The sequence below is a fragment of the Amblyomma maculatum genome, chromosome 7 (assembly GCF_055883805.1).
Source record: "Amblyomma maculatum isolate TAMU_Amacu chromosome 7, ASM5588380v1, whole genome shotgun sequence".
In the NCBI taxonomy this organism is placed as follows: domain Eukaryota; kingdom Metazoa; phylum Arthropoda; class Arachnida; order Ixodida; family Ixodidae; genus Amblyomma; species Amblyomma maculatum.
In genome coordinates this window covers 91,203,500-91,220,656 of record NC_139350.1, presented here as the reverse complement: position 1 = coordinate 91,220,656, position 17,157 = coordinate 91,203,500, and the positions used below count along the sequence as shown (strand labels likewise).

Genomic DNA, 17,157 nt, shown 5'->3' with positions numbered 1-17,157 from the left:
GGTCCGAGCATCACGGTGAAGCATACCGCGAGAATAAAACTACATATAGGAGATGCAAAATATTTTTTTTTCCTACATACAATAACATGATTTAGCAAACATGGTAAAATCAGTTGCTACTGAAACGGAATGACGAAAGCCTGATGGAATTAACAAGACAATACATCCCACAAACAGAAACAGGCCGACATTAGCTTGAGTCTTTCCAACATCAATTTAGTCCTGTTAAAGAAATGTAACGCTTCTGTGCATTGTTACGCCCCAAAGTTATTCAGCCCACACTAACGCAGATGCTATAGAACAACTCCCGACAACGTGCCAAGCCATACAGGTAACACATTTCATGGCACAAATCGCTAGATCAAGGCAATGGCTTCACTGAAGACGTGACAAGGCTAACTGCAGTGAAGTCGCATGATTGTAAGACTCTTCCCTTCATGGAAAACAGCCATGTAGGACCACAGTATCGAACATTACCAATAACTGAAAAGATTAAACTTTTGAAGGTACAAAAACATGCACGTAACGTCTGGTGGCTGCACCAGATTCCAATACCATGTTTTTCTTTTTGTAAGTGTGCTTTGGAGTTGCACTGACAGTTGGCAGGATTGATTAGCTCAACATTATACTTAAACTAAGTGCTCTAACTTTGCAACTGACTCAGTGCCTTCTAAAAGTAACTCTCTGTTGCTCCCATTTGTGCATGACAAGAGGGTATCAGAGCACCCAAACTTCAGTGTCAGCATAACATTGCAAGATTTTTCACTAACTCCTGCCTCTTTATTCCCAACCTGCTAGACTGCTTTATAGTATGCAATAATTTATACTTTACCTTTCTTTTTCCAAGTACCAGCAGTTCCCCCAAGCACAACTTTACAGGCTAAATTTACACTTGGACCACAAGCAGCATGCCAGAACAGAAATGGAATGGTCTCTTTGGCATTGCGCACTTTAGGAAATAAGGACTTAAAATGAAGGAATTGGTTACATTATCTGTGCATATCAGCACTCTTCAAGCGAAAGCAAAGGATGTTACATTTTAAGATGAGCAACACATGGTTTCTGCACCTGCCAAAGCCTTTCAAATAACTCAAAATGCAATAACCACAACCATCAGAGGGAGCAAAGTATGTTATGAATAAGCATGCTGTGATATGAACCATTGGCAGATGACATTAAATCCAAACGTTACCAATATTTAACAAAAGAAAAAGTCCATAGTAGAACAGGCGTGCCAACAGCATATTATGACGCTGCCCACAGCCGGCAGCGATTTTGACAGCTGACAGGTCGAGGCACACCTCAAAATAACGAGACTAGCGATATTTTTTGGCCGCAACAAATGCAGGTGAAACTTATTTAATTTCCCGTTATATTGTACATGAATACAAACCCGTGAAACACTCCAACACAAAGCAATGAGAAAAAAAAAATATGTACTGTCGAAGGGTTCTCTCGAAAGCGCGACATTTTGCGACCCCGTTTAATTTTATTTAGTTCTGGCGCATTCTTGACGTCCAGTTTCGATGAACAAAACAGGCTTTCATTCACGCTTCGCTAAATAATGATTTCAGGAAACAGAAAAGAAAAAAAAGACTGGGAAAAAGGTGGATCAACGCAAGTGTAACGCTGAAGGCGATGGCGTGGGAAAAAAAAACGAGGGGTGACAAATGGAAACAATGGAAGTGCAGCGTTATGTGCAGGAATGGGATGTGAAAACACGTTGCTACGGACGGTTTCTACCGAACATATCGGGCCAACACAGCAACTATAGAAACACTTCACCCCAAGAAGCGCGGCGCTGCAAAACGGCTTGACACTTGCACGATGGCTTGCGTGCGTTTGGCTAAACAAGGCTAGAAAAAGACAGCACAAGGTCCAGGCTTCGTCTGCACATGAAAAGAAAAGTCAGAATATCGGAGTGTCCCCCGGGCGAGACGCCGATGATCAATGCAGCCTGTCGACCGGACGGCTCACGTGATGGTTTGTTGGGAAAGAAAAAAAATGTTCGGCCAAGAAAAGTACCAAGGCGGCGGTGGAAATGGGGCTACTCGCACGTTAAGCCTCTGCATCCCGATTTCCGCAAGTGTCCCAAACCAGGCGCTCTTCGTAGAAGCGGATGGCGATCTGCGGGCAACGGACGTTGGCCGCTCATGCAGGCACCATCTCCGCTTCGTTACTGTCCTTCCACTTGATGAGGAACATTAGCTCCCCTGAAGAATCGGTTGCCCCGATAATGTAGTCTGGGACCAGGCCCCGGTCGAAGCCACTTGGTTTATAGTCACCTTCGGCCTCCTCCTTGCGGTTCTGTGACTTGGCTCTTCGCTGGCGTGTCATTTCGAACTGTCCTTGGCAGTCGAGGTTCTGCTCCGGCTCCCAGGTGTTTTCACGTGGTTTTCACTGTCCCGTACGACTGCAAGAGCAGAGCAGGAATGCAACGTCAGGTCGGGGCAGGGGTGTGAACATGGAGGAAGAAAAAGGAGGGAGCGCTGCGGCGGAAAAGTGAAGCCTAGTCATAAAAAATATAATGGAAAGAATCATGGGAAATTAGCCGTCACATGATACGGCAAGCGGTAGTCGGTAGCTGGTTTCGGTTGCACTTTCGCACGCTTCGCTCCGAAGGAATGCCTTCGCGTGGCCTTCGCTACGCGATGCCTGCACTTGACACTTGAGGCGCGCGCTGCGAGCAGGTTGTAGATGGAACTTTGGACTTTTAGACGGGCTGAGCCCGTGGGGGCTGCCGCCGCCGCGCCGTGCACCCGTGTATTTCACGAACTATGGCTGGGTTCTTTCAGCTGCGCCATATGAAATGCTTGCGGGGTTCGGCGATCAGACGAAGCATGCGAGAACAAGAAGGACGAGGGGACGAAGCGCTGATCATCGCTTCGTCCTGTCGTTCGCTGTGTTCTTGTGCTCTGTCTTGGTGCGTGAGTCTCGCAAGCATGGAATCAAACTAACTAGCCTAACAAAAAGTACTGCCATATGAAATGCTTTGTGCCGGGATGCAAGAACTACACGGATATACCTCTACCTCTCGGGGCTGTCGCTCCAACGGTGAGTATCCTGTTATGCGCACTCCTCGAGAAACGAAACGTTTTTTTGTCAAGGCATGTGCATGTATTGTTCGAGACGAAAATCGTTTGATTCATTTAGGAAATGCAGACCTCGAATACACATTGTTACGCTGAAGCCAGTTCCCGAGGCATGCAAGGTTATGTCGAATTCGTAGTCTCCCTGACGAAACCAAAGATGAAAAGGCCACCTGCAGTTCTCACTAGTGTGGTGCCTATAGACCTCCTTCACTCCGGCTACGTCACGAAAATGCGGTGGCGCTGTCGTCGTTAGAGACTTTCGCGGGGTAGGCAAAACGACGCTTCAGTCGCCTTGCCTCCCGTGATTGTGCGATGGCTTGCTGTTGCCGGGAAATGCAGAGTACCATGCCGACTAATCGCTTCACTATGACATGTGCTGAAAGGCACACAAGAGGAAGTTTAGTAATCTTGCAAAGGCTTCTTGCTGACAATGGTCGCCGTAAACAGTTGTGGGCCGCCGCGGTGAAGCGCCAAGGCTGAATACTGACGCCTGCTCATCGAATATGCGGCAAACACTTCGTTACGGCTAAGCTGGAGCTTATTCACCTTTACGCCAGAGCGGTCTACCGGATCAAAGGTCGCGAATCACTCGAGTTTGGCCTTTTTACGACGTGTGATGGGATCTTGGTGTGCGGGTGCGCTGGTAACATACTTAGACGAGGCAGTCATATATATGTTGTATTGCGTAGGCCTGTTTCTTTGTTGGAGCATGCGTAGACGTTTACCTATGTGAACTGTTCCTCAAGGCCGTTTTTTCACTTTGGTAATTGTATGTATGCGCAGTGAGCTGTTACTCTAAAGATCTGTGTTGCACTCCTCGATCCGTGATATACATGTTGCATGGCTAACCTTCGCCACGTAATTCACGTCAAATTATTTTTATTACTTCCAGATGAAGACTCCCACTTCACGTTAATAGCTAGTGATTTGGATCGGAGCTGCATTTTTTTATTTATGCCGAGCGCTTTTATTTGTATTTTTTTTTTTTTTTGTACGCAAACTTGCCATAAGACATATTATATAAACTCATGTAAATGGTTTTCCGTGAGGAACCGGAGCAGGCTCCCGCTCTTAGTGTTGTCGGTGAGCCATTTAGAAAAGTCATCTTCCCTTGTTGTGGTTAGACCCACTTCGCGCAGAATCTTTGTCCTTGATTCCCTTGTCCCTGCACAAGTCCATAGCAGGTGACGAACATCCACTTCTGCAGCTGGTGTGGAACACTTTGGGCATGTTGTTGGTCCGATTTCAGCTTGCGATTCCCATCGGCATTTTACCGACGGGGTAAGGACCGCCCCAGCTCTTATCCTTCTAAGGGAAACCTCCTCCAATCTCGTTAAGTTACGAGGGAGTGGGAATGTACACGGGGGAATGAGGGCACGTGTACTTTTCCTTAAAGAGGATGCTAAAATGGAAACAGCGGAGCGGGCATCGAAAGGGAGCCTGGTGGGGGGCGCATTAGTGTGTGGAACTTCGTGTGTGAGGTGGTCAACTTTTCTCTGCTCAGCGTTCTCAGCATTGTCTTGTGTCCAATGTATCTGGATGCTTATCTTTGTTTTTTTATTGAGTGCGTGGATTTCCTGGGTAACAAATAGCGTCTTCGTCACTTTCTTTAGTTGTTTTATGGCGGCTAAGGAGTCTGTATAGATGTGGGCTTCTGTTATCGAATCTATTTTATTTATGGCCTCCATAGCATCGCGGATTGCATAGAGTTCCATCACAAGCGGGTCCGGGTATTCTAAAAGATATTCTTTATGTACCTTTAGTTCGCTGTGTGTTGGACTAGTAGCTGCTGTTCTACCGCCATTTTCTATAATTGATGCGTCCGTATATGCAATTAAGGTACCTGGAAGTGCATCAACCAGAGGTCGAGATGCCAGCTTTTCTTTGCGACGAAGCCGAGTGGTCTTGTTTGTCGTGATAGTAGTGAATTCCCAAGGAGGGGGGTCAGCCATTGGTGGTGTTCGCACTGCCACTTCGTTGTACAAGGATGCTATGGGCGTAACATACTTTCGCTTCATATCCCTTGTTGCCTCTCGTTGCTCAATTAATTCGGTCAACATATTTATCTGTGCAAACTCTTGGAGAATAGGGATAGGGGTAAGTTTTGGTAAGGCCGTGATAGTGCGCATTGCCTTTCTATTTATTGTTTCCAAATTTGCCCATTGCCGCCTCGTGAGTCTTTGGAATTGGGCCTGGTATAGTATCCTCGGCTGTAACACTGATTGTACAAGACGTCTTGCCATGTCCGCTCGAGCTCCTCCTCCCCTAGACGAAATGCGTTTTATCAAGTTTAAGGAAGTCGCAGCTACTTTTTTCACTTTATGAAGCCATTGTGTTCCTTTGCCGGATTTGTGAATTTCTAGGCCAAGAACTCTCAACTCGTCCACCTCTTCCAGTGCCTGATTTCCAATCTTTAGGGAGACTCTTTGCGTTGCCAATTGTTTTCTTCCATTCTTGTTGGCAACATGAATGTAACTGGACTTTTGAGGTGATAATTCCAGGCCTGCACTTTGCACGTACTCATCTATGGTATTTAAAGCCTCTTGCAGATGCCGAATCTGTCTGTCAATTTGTTTATGAACAGACCAAATCGTGACATCATCTGCGTATATCATGAACCCCACTTCTGGTATTTTAGCTAATTTCCACGCCAATGGGATCAGTGCGATATTAAATAATAAAGGTGCTAACACTGACCCTTGTGGCACGCCTCTGTTCGAGGTGTAATTGCCAATTTGTTTTCCGTTTATCCGGATAGAAAACGTCCTGTCCTTAAGCAGATTATGTACTGCTTTTATGACCTGCAAGGGAATGCCCATACATTCCATGTTGCTAAGAATCTTGGCATGTAACACGTTGTCGTATGCCTTCGCCATGTCGGTAGCCACTACAGTGCGCACTAGGTGGCTATAAGGCGACACGTGTATGACCTCTTCAGCGAGCACAGCCAGTCCATTTTCTGTCCCAAGGTTTGTTCGGAACCCAATTTGTCGAGCATGGTATTTTTTATTACTTTCCAACCACCATGACAGGCGGGTGGCTATCATCTTTTCATAGATTTTGCAAATTGTGGGTGTTAGCGAGATAGGCCGCAAAGATTCTAGACTTGTGGGAGGTTTCCCAGCCTTTGGTATTGTTACCACCACCGAGTGTTTCCAGCCGAGTGGAATGTCTCCTCCTTGCCATACCTCATTTACCACATCCAACAAGCCATCAACTGCGGCTCCTTCTAAATTCTTGAATACTTCATAAGGAATATCGTCATGTCCAGGCGCAGTTTTACCATTCGCTTCTTCTATAGCAGCCAATAACTCCAATTTTGTAAATGGTAATCTTATTCCTGTTTTATCAACCGCATCCACTGTCGGTGAAGGCGCCGGATAATGTGCGTGGTTCGGGAAGAAAAGGGCAGCAGCCTGATCTGCAAACTCTTCTGGTGTAAGCTGTAATGCGAGTCTAATTACTTTCTGCATGATCTTTAACCTGCCGCCTCTTTTCCATGCCATGGAAAGTCCTCCAGAGGGCCTTATTATTCGTTCCTGAGCCCAAACGACTGCACCACTCTACCCATCTTCTATGAGCCAGCTGTTTTTCATATCGGCGTGCCTGTGCCGTCACTCTGTTTACCTCAATTCTTCTTTGCACGTCTTCAGGATGGCGACCAGCCTGTATCTCGGCCCGCTTTCGGCGTGCCCAAAGTTTTAGTAGGTGCAGGTCGGGAGTTGGCTGATCTTCGTTCACTGTAGTTGTAATGGTGTGATCCTTGAGTACCGTTTGAAGGGTAGTAACGAGAGTATTCGGGCTAACTGAATGCGTTCGAGTATCCTGCCGTACACCATCCCAATGTGTAACAGACGCTTTCTTTCGAATTTTCTTCATATGTCCCAAATTAAGACCAATACCAATGGGGACATGATCACTACCCCACGCATCTAATTCCGCCTGCCATAGTGGTGCACCAGGGCCCTTCCACCACGTCAAGTCTGGTGAGCGTGTTTGTGTTGCAGGTAGTGTTGCGACTCCTGGATGATTTAGCAGTGTAAATTCCATTTCTGTGAAGGCAGTATGAACTTGATCACCCCTTTTAGAATCATAATCATATCCCCATACGGTGTGCGGAGCGTTAAAATCTCCACCGATTAGTATCGCAATTCCAGGGTATGAATGGCGAATATGCTTAACCCATCCAAGATTAAGCACTGTGTTTCTTGGCCTAGCGTACATGGACACTAATATAAGGGGCGTTTTGTTCGGACGCGTGAGTACAGCAACTACTTCCTGCTGAGTGTTGCACCACTTGCTCAAGTCAAGTGGCGTTTGGGGAATGTTGGCCCTAATGTAAACGGCAGCTTTTCCTGGTGTTTCGGCCTCTCCTCTTGCTCGTTTATCAGGGATAGAAGGACAATGGTACCCTATATATCCTGTTATTGAATATAACCTATTGTGCTCCTGTATCAAGAACGCCCATGATTGTAGCTTACCGTACAATAATTTTGTATTTATTTCCCCAACTTTATTACAGAGCCCTCTGCAGTTCCATTGTGTAATCTGTTGCCATTTGTTTCGGCTACTTCTATCCATGATGTAAGCTGCTCTGAATGAGGTGTGTCAGTTGCGTAAGCGTGTCCAGTACCGCCTTCCAAATAGGTATGTTATCGGCAGGTTTACAATTCGGAGCATCCACTAACCTTGCTGTCGTACTGCCTGCAAGCGTTTCTTTCTGTTTTTCTGAGCTCTCCTTTCGTCGTTGCGCTATATGTGCTTTCTTTTGTCGCAGCTGTGCAATTTGTGCTGAAAGCATCGCAATTTCTTTTTCTATTGCATCCTGCTGGCTTGTGCAGTCTTTAAGGTCCGGAAAATCATCAGTAGTGAATGCCACTGTGCTCCGTTTTGTGCGTCGTCCATGTTTTAGCGTAGAAGCAAAAGATGCACTGTTCTGTGCAACCACCTCAACAGGCTCTTCTTCTTCTAGCGGGTCATCAAACAGCTCTTCGGCCAGAGTTGCAAATCTGTTTTTAACCATTAACGGTGCATATTGTTTATGTCGTCCAGCCCTTGCTAACTCGAGCTTTCGCTTTTTTGTCGGACACTGAGATGAAGTGATATCGTGATCATCAGATTTGCATAGGCCGCATTTGAATTTCGCTTCTCCAGATTCAGTTATGTATTCGGGGTTAACTCCATATGGACAAAATTTCTGCATATGACCTTCTCTGTAGCACCTGTAACAGTGAACCGGTCTAGGTTTGTACGTTTTGGGTCGCACTATGCGGCCATTGTAGTAGAATCTGTCCGGAAGAGTATCTGGTCCCTGTAATGTGATGAGAAAAGTGCCTCTGTTCCCCATACGACGTGCGGCTAACACAGTATGTGTTCCTGATATTAGGTCTCTGGCCACCGTCTCCGGGGAATCTTGTAGGTCTAGGTCATAGAGGACACATCGCTGAGTATTTGGACCTGACGCAAAATACGTCTGGACAGGAAGATACTCCTCTGTCGTGATTGGAATCTGTGTTACTGTGGTCATTTTGCGTGCATCCTCAATGGTGGCTAAATGTACTGTGACAGTATTAGATGCCCTGTGGCTTACAAACCCCTGGTAACCTGTGGTACCAAGCGCTGCGTCTATTACTCTCTGCATTGTTCTGGTGGGTATCTTAGTGATATCAAACTGCACTGTAGGTCTGATATGCACTCTGAAGGATTTCTGCAAGGCTGGTGTTGGATAAGCGGATGCTAGCTTATCAGGGGCGGCCCTTACCTTCTTTGTCGGTGGTGTGTTGACTGGTGGCCCAGGTAGTTTGACCAGCCGGGGTGTCCGTTGAGAAGCGTTAGTGACGACTTCCTGTTGCACATCCATAGCCTGATGTGTATCGTTTAGCTCGGGTAGCGGCCCGAGCGTTGTCCTCGTATTCGAAGTAATGTCTACGTTGCTCTGTGGCCAAGTGCTAGCTCCAGGTAAAGGCTCGTTACCGCAGCCTGCCGTTGTGCTTGCAGAAGTCACAGCGACTACCGGAGGGTCCATTGGCGTCCCCATTCTTGCCATATTATCAGAGCTGCGGCTCCGCCGAGTCCCAGTAGGCCTAGCAGCATGGCCGCGTCGGCATTCTGCAGCGTCTACCCGGAGGGCTGTGTCCTTGATGCTCTTCTTGCCACGCACGGGTTGTTTGGCCTTTATGCTCTTCTTCAAGAGTTTGATTGCCGCTGTGAGGGCGCGGACTGCAGACGTAGTTCGAAATCTTACTGGACACGATGTAGCCACGGTGCTCAGCGACACGTCTTTGTATTCACAGCGGTTGATTGTGAATGAGAGTTGTGGGGTTTATCCTACATTACCGAGGCCACAGTGGCGAGACCGAACTGGGCCACCCTAACTACGGAACCACGGGTGAAGGTAAAAACGGCCCCTGAAAAGAGGTCCCCAGAAGATAGAGCCACGAAACAAAGGCCCCTGGACTATATGGCCCCGGAAAAAACGTCCAGAAAGGTCCCCTCAGGAAGCGGCCCCTAGGAAAAAATGTCACCGATGAAATTGACTGAAATCTGCCCGGAACTCACTTCGCAAAAAATTAAACATCTTATGATGCCTTTTTTTTTTAAGAATAGATGTAACCATTGTTTGGGTACTGGGTCCTCTGGGTGCTTTACGCGTTTACAGAAACTGGAGAAGACTTAGCATGAAAGCATATCGAAAAAAAAAAAAAAAGCCCCACCACTACATAATATCCAGCGAGTATTATGCGGTGCATAGTTTCCAGTTTCCAAGCTGGGAAATATCGCTCTTTAATATAGGTCTAATCACCCGGCTAATATTACACATTCGAGAAACGGGCTTGTCCTCCACCGCACAAATTTCGGTGCCATAATGGTTTTATTATTTTTTTTTTTTTTGAGAACGCACAGCATCAGTACCATGTTTTGCAAATTTCAAGCGGACGGGTAGAAAGAAGCACTGTAGCCTACATTACTGCGGCTAGACTCAAGGAAACTCAGTATAGGCCTTTAGTAAAAGAACTGCAGGACGTGAAAAAAAAAAAAAAACCGGCGGGGTTCAAAATATAAATACTGTTCAAGCTAAAACCATAAACACAAATGGCAGATAAAAACAGTAAAAGTTGATTACAATGAGCGAAATTTATCGCTGATAAATCAAGCACCGGGCAAGGCGAAAGCTCGACTTTGTAGTACGTTTAATTGCATCTATTTGGGGACATTTTATCCGAGGCCATTTTTTCCGGGACCACTTTTTCCTGGGACGTTTTTACCGGAACCCACGTAACCACATTGGCCGCTGCAGCTCGTAATTGTAATGCAAGCTAACAGCGTGACTACCCATGATAAAATTGCTACCACAAACGACGACAGCCGCCCACGAACAGAGCAGATATAACAGACGCGCAGCGTTGTGATTTCAATGAATAACGAAATGATACGCAAGTCCGTGCAGTGTTAAGGCTACTGTTGCCATGCTGACTTAAATCACCTTACCCATACAGCCGCTCGACGCTAGCGAGGTGCTTCGTGCTTGCCAAGAACACTCATTTGCCGCTCAGTGTGAAGAATCATCCGATAACGCAATGATGCTTTGAGCGGACTACATCGTACGCGGTTTGCGGCGCTATATATGAGCGAAAAAAATCACTGTCAGCGTACTCGACTCAAAGTAGTTGTAAGCATCTGAAGCTTTGTAATTCTCTATGCGTTTTGCGTTTAATTTTCTCGGAGAAAACAGCAAATAGATGTCACCGTCGCTCATTTTTCCTGGCGGCAGCAACGCTTCTCTTGTGCGCCTTGAACCGAATCTCCATCGGTACGGCGTGCGGGTTCGTACGCTGCACGCCGTGTAGGTAGAGTTTTTCAATGTATCGCTTCTGTCCTCACCGCTGAGGGTCACGAATACTAGCACATGGTTATTTCGTCTGCCAAGAAGGCGCCTACAAATCACAATAACACGGCCTTAACAAGCTTGGCCACAGTGCCGCGGCCGCGGTCGTGCTTTTTGCCTACCGTGGGATCGCTGACGATAGCAGCGCCACCTCGATCATCTTGTTTGTTTGCAAACATGAAGGAGGTCTATAAACACGGAGTACAATGCAACAATTGTAAACAAAGTAACTTATGTGTTACGATGAGACGCGAAACTTTCGGCAGACCACTCCGGTAGGCTTTCCGCGGGGGCATCCAAAGTCACTAAAAAATACCATGTACCCTGCTGCTTTTGAGCCTGGCAACTATGTTGGCTAAATTCCCAAGAATCATTGCGTGCAAGAGAGAGAAGGGAGCGGCGTCAGAGGAGGTTGGCTTGCTGAGGCTGCGGGCGCTCCCTCCTAGTTTGGTGTGAACACGACCTACTGTATAATGGGCGACCTGCGCATCGCGCCACTCTCTATGGGAGCGCGCGGCCGAAGAAATACCACGTGACCGCTGAGTAGGGACCGAAACAGCTGGTAGATGCCGCCAAAGCTCACCCCCAGAGCACCGTTTCACGCGCTCCGGCTGTGCCTGCAAGCGAGCGGCGCAGAGTTCCGCGTTAGGATGTGTGGAACCATTATTTCTCGTGAGCGATAGCTGCGGCAAAATAAAGGTGTGGGCCAGTGAAATGAGAGTGGCAATATTGGGAGTAAGAGCCCCGGAAACATCTTCGAAGGAGCCGTCGTCGTCCTTTCAACGAACGCAGTTGCGTTTATTTAGTTTGTGAGCGTAGTAGCCTAGTTGGAGCAGACTGCCAGTCTCCCTCCCGTGCACGTTCGTTCCTCCGTATTTGATATCTGCGCAGGCAGGCTGTGTCCAGTGCAATTAAATATTTGCCGAATATGCGTGCTCGGCGTTTCCCCCTCCCATATCAATGTGCGTAATAAGCTTGTGAACACAAACTGTAGTGAAACGGCGGCGCAACACACAGACAAGAAAGGGACACCACATCCGCACACTACCAACAATTTATTGAACGGAAAAGTGGCATATACGTACAGCTCAAGCATGAGATTCATCGCCTAATAATCACTGCGAACCTAACACGTGAACGTCAGGATACCAAACAAGATATCTGTACCCCAGCAAATAAACTAACAGAAACGAAAAAAAATTTGAAACGGAAGGCAGGCCAACTTTTAGCAAAAGCAGTGTGGACCACTCGTATCAACAGCAGAGTAAGACATGAGAAGCAAAGCAGGCCGGACCCTAAAAAACGAAAGAAAAAAAAAAAAACGAGAGAACAATCCTAGCAAAAACAGAGTAAAAAAGGTGAAGCAAAAGCAGTCAGAAGCCTAAAAAACCCTAAACCAACAACAAAAGATGAACATGGCAAAAGCAGAGTCAAGCAAAAGAGGCAAAAGCAGTCAGAAACCTAAACCACCAGCAACAATTAAAAGACGATCGTAGCAAAAGCAGAGTCAAACAAAAAAGTAGCAAAAGCACGCAGACAAAAACTTAAACCAACAACAACGAAATACCAAAAAAAGAGACGATCGATCGTAGCAAGTCAAACAAAAGAAGCAAAAGCAGTCGGAAACCTAAACCAACAAGAACACTCTTAGCTCAAGCAGTCATACAAATGAAGCAAAGCAGTCAGAAAACCTAAAAAAAAAAAATCGTAGCAAAAGCAATATAGTAAAAAAGGGAAGCAAAAGCAGTCAGAAACCTAAACACAACAACAAAAACGATCGTAGCAAAACCAGAGTCAAACAAAAGAAGCAAAAATCAGTCAAACCTAAACAATAACAACAAAAGACGCTCGTAGCAAAAGGCAGAGTCAAACGAACGAAGAAATGAATTAACAGCACACCTAACCACTTAACGTCACATTATGTACTGTACGACTTTTAAGCCCTGAATTTTTTAGCGGCCTTCTGTTGTTTGGTTAGGTGTCGTTTGACCCTGCCTTTGCTATGATCTTATTTTTGCTGTTGTTGTTTTAGGTTTGACCGATTTTGCGTCTTTTGTTTGACTCTGCTTTTGCTAAGATCATCTTTTGTTGTTGGTTTAGGTTTCTGACTGCTTTTGCTTCACCTTTTTTACTGTGCTTTTGCTACAATTGTTTTCTCGGTTTTTGTTTTTTTCGATTTTTTTTTTTTTAGGGTCTGGACTGGTTTGCTTCTCATGTCTTGCTCTGCTGTTACTACGAATTGTCCACACTGCTTTTGCTAAAAGTTGGCCTGCCTTCCGTTTCGATTTTTTTTTTTTTCGTCTCTATTAGTTTATCTGCTTGGGTTAAAATATTTTGTCTGCTATCCTGATGTTGCCGCCTGGCTTCCTCGAGTTGGGTTCGCAGCGGTTATTTGGCGATAAGTGTCATGCTTGAGCTGCACATATAAATACAGTCGTGCCCCGTTAATATGACCCCCGTTAATATGGACGACCCGAATTATGGACAGTTTTTCTGGGGACGACACCTTTTCAATGTATTTATGCCTCGTTAATATGGAAACTCGCTTTCCGGACAATGGACAGGGGAAGAATGCACGCGCCCCACTTGGGCGCATGTATTTTTGTCTCGTTTATATGGACAGTGCTTGAGAAAAAAAAAAAAACAGAGGAGTCCGAACACAAGTTAAAGAAGGGCGCGCCGCCAGCGAACCTACGCGACACCCGATACGGCGGGATGCCTGAACGAGTCCTGTGGGGTTGGAAAGAACCAAAGCGGGCGTGTCGCCGTTTTAGGGGTGGGGGGGCGGGGGAGCGCAAGAGCGGAGAGGAACGTACTTAGCAAACCGAGGGTCAGCGTAAGAAAGACCCCGAAAGGGGGGAACCAGGAGATTTCTGGGTGCAGCGGAAGTGCCGCCGCAGTCGGGAAAACAGCAACATGTGGTTGCAATAAATTCTGCTGAACGTGAACAGAGAGGCCGGTAAAAGCGCAAGAAAGAAAGACAAGTGCCTTCAGTTGCGGTGGGAACTGAAGTTTTCTTTCCCAAAGCGCAATGTGTGTTCCATGAAGCCGTTAATGCTTTTCGGTGAGAGTTAAGACACACTCACAAAGTAGAGCGACTAAAGAAAGGCGACGTATAAGCACGCAACCGGGATCGAGCGTCCCGTCCTGGACGCGTTTCCCTCTCATGCTCCTGGTTTTCGTCCCTGTTGCGCTGCCGAATTGCCAAACTTTGCACAGTAGGCGGTCTGCATGTTGGCTTCGCTTTGAGTCAACGATGCGGCCTTGACAAGGTCTGAGCTCTTCGTAGTCGGCTAGCCATCGTTCTAAACTGTACATCAGCTTGCAGTGTTTGTTTTATGGGAACACATAAAAACGGCGCCAAGAAGATGGGATGTTCGATAGCCCTCTGCATAGCAGCTTGCCAACTTGACTCCCTTGCTTCTTTACAGAAACAGTACAAAGCAAAAAAAGAAAGAATCAGAAGAACGGAAAGGCAGAAAGGTTAAGTAGGCAAAAACGTGCACAGCATCAGGAGCCTGTAACCCTCAACTTGAGTCTGGCTTTAGGCATGGCGGAAGTTAAACGCAAAAGAACAGAGCGGAACGTAGGCGCGAAGAAATTTGTGAATACAAGCGGCAAAAGCCATCTCAGTCAATCCAAGCTGCGAGGGACTAGTATCGACAGCTGTTTCCTCACCTCAGGAGAATCTCAAGCAGCTACTTAGTGGCTACTTTGCTCAGTGAAGAGGCCATTTTGGAAGTGGCGGTGATTAGAGAATCAGACGCTGATGCATCGGCCAGTGAGGAATTCGTGCTCGAAAGTTCGACCAACACAAAGCCCAACATCACGGGTGTCATGGTAAGCGAGTCGCTTAGGACTGCCCTACAATTTTTTGAAGACAACAATGACAAGGATAATGCACACAAAATTGCCGGTGTTCTGTGACATTTTGAGTCCAGTGCATACCGTTATGTACAAAAGCAGTCGTTAATTACAATTCTCTTTTCTCAATAAAATCCTTTTTGTTTTTATTCATGACTCGTTATTATGGATGACTCGCTTTATGGACAGTTTTGGTCGGAAACCAAAGTGTCCATATTAACGAGGCACGACTGTATGCCACTTTTTCGTTCGCAAATTTGTTGGTCCTCCTGCTTAAAATGCAGGCTACACACTTTGCTCCTGTCGCTTGGAATCCAGGGCTGTTTCCCTGACACTGAAAAGCAAGCAAGCAAGAAATGTATTTCCGAACATCACTGAAGGCAACGGAAACTCTACTTTTAGAGCATCAGCTGATGATCGCAACCCTTTCCTTCTAAAATGATCTCGCTATCACAACGGACGCCGTCGCCCGGAATGCTCGAGTAAGGTGATATTATAGGCATGTTTAAAAGCTGGTGCAGCTTCATAGCTTAAGTTTGCCTTGCCGTGAGATGTTCTTGAGCCACTTATTTCGTACCTCTGTTAGGTCCCTGTCGATGTTCGCCCGCTCGACTTGCAGAGCGGCACGCAACAGTAGACCATAGTGCGTAATGATGCCGCAAACGCGTAGGCATCCGCCGCCACCCACAGACACAGGGCACGTCAAAACTCTGGTTAAGTTATTTAGTGCCTGCTTAAAATGAACTCGCCGGCACCGAGCTTTGCGGCCGCTCCAGCCCGTATATCGACGGCCCACATGTGTTCAATCTTCGCGCTCCGTAGCCGGTCGACGGGTCTCGTCGTGGGGGTGAGTTACAGCGCCACTCTCGACAGTGACGTTTTAGAGAACTAAAAAGAACAGCACAAGCAAAAGCAAACCTCCGGCGCTGGGGAGGCGGCGCACGCGCAGGTCGCCCATTATACATTAGGTCGTGGGTGTGAAACTCCCTATACCTCCCAGCGGCCACGAATTACAGACCCTAGCGCCAAACTCCCCATTATAGCAGGAGGGGGCGCGTAAAAAATGGTCTTGACGGGGGAGGCCGTATAGCGGACCGGTCCAAAAAAACAGTGCGCTGAAGGGGGTGTCGGTAGGTTGCTTCAAGCAGTGCGGGTCGCGCGGGCTGCCAGGCGAGCTGCCTGCTCCCGGTTGAGCACGGCTGAGCTGGTTGTACAGGTCGTTATGATGTAGATATGATGACCAGGCAGTTGAAAGCTTCTACGAAGATGTAGAATCGGCAATGCGAAAAGTAAAGACGCTGTATACTGTACTAATGGGCGACTTCAATGCCAACGTAGGGAAAAAGCAGGCAGGAGACCAGGCAGTAGATGACTATGGCATTGGTTCTAGGAATAGCAGGGTGGAGTGACTTGTTGAGTTTGCAGAGCGCAATAACTTAATAATCATGAATACCTTCTTCAGCAAACGGGAGAACCGGAAATGGACGTGGAAAAGTCCTAACGGGGAGACTAAAAATGAAATTGACTTCATAATGTGTTCAACCCCCGCTATTATGCGAGATGTAGAGGTAATCGGGAAAGTGCGATGCAATGACCGCAGGATGGTGAGGTCCCGAATTAGCCTAAATCTGAAGAAGGAACGCAACAAATTAATAAGAAAGAAGCACATCAACGAATTAGCGGTGAGGGGGAGGGCAGAAGAGTTCAGGATCTCACTACAGAATAGATATTCAGCTCTAAACGAGGATGGCGACATTACCCTAGAAGCAATGAACAATAATTTCAGAGATATCACTACTGAAAGTGTGGTAGAAGTAGGCGGTAGGATAGTTAGGATACCGGTAAGCTTTCTAAGGAGACGAAAGATTTGATTAAGAAACGCCAGAGTATGAAAGCTTCCAATCCAACAGACCAGGTCGAATTGACCGAGATATCAAAGCTAATCAATAAGCGCAAGGTGGCCGATATAACGAAGTATAACATGGAGAAAATTGAGCATGCTGTAACGAACGGGGGAAGCCTTAAAGCGGTAAAGAAGAAATTGGGCATAGGCAAAAACCAGATGTATGCGATATGGGACAAGGAGGGCAACGTCATCACGAATATGGACAAGATAGTCAAAGTAGCCGAGGAGTTCTATACAGATCTCTACAGTAGCCAAAGTAGTCAGGACCGTAAGGAGATTGGCGGCAGGGAAAAACAGTCAGACGTTCCACCAGTAACGAAGGACGAGGTCAAGAAAGCATTAGAAATCATGAAAAGGGGGAAATCAGCTGGAGAGGATCAGATAATTACAGATTTGCTGAAGGACGGGGG

The 17,157-nt window shown here is 46.8% G+C and overlaps 1 long non-coding RNA gene across 5 annotated transcripts in view; it reads left to right on the top strand.

The window, feature by feature from the left end:
• LOC146183939 (uncharacterized) overlaps nt 1-17,157 on the top strand; it is a 203,333-nt gene that overhangs the window by 27,453 nt on the left and 158,723 nt on the right. The gene's annotated exons all lie outside the window — the stretch shown is intronic.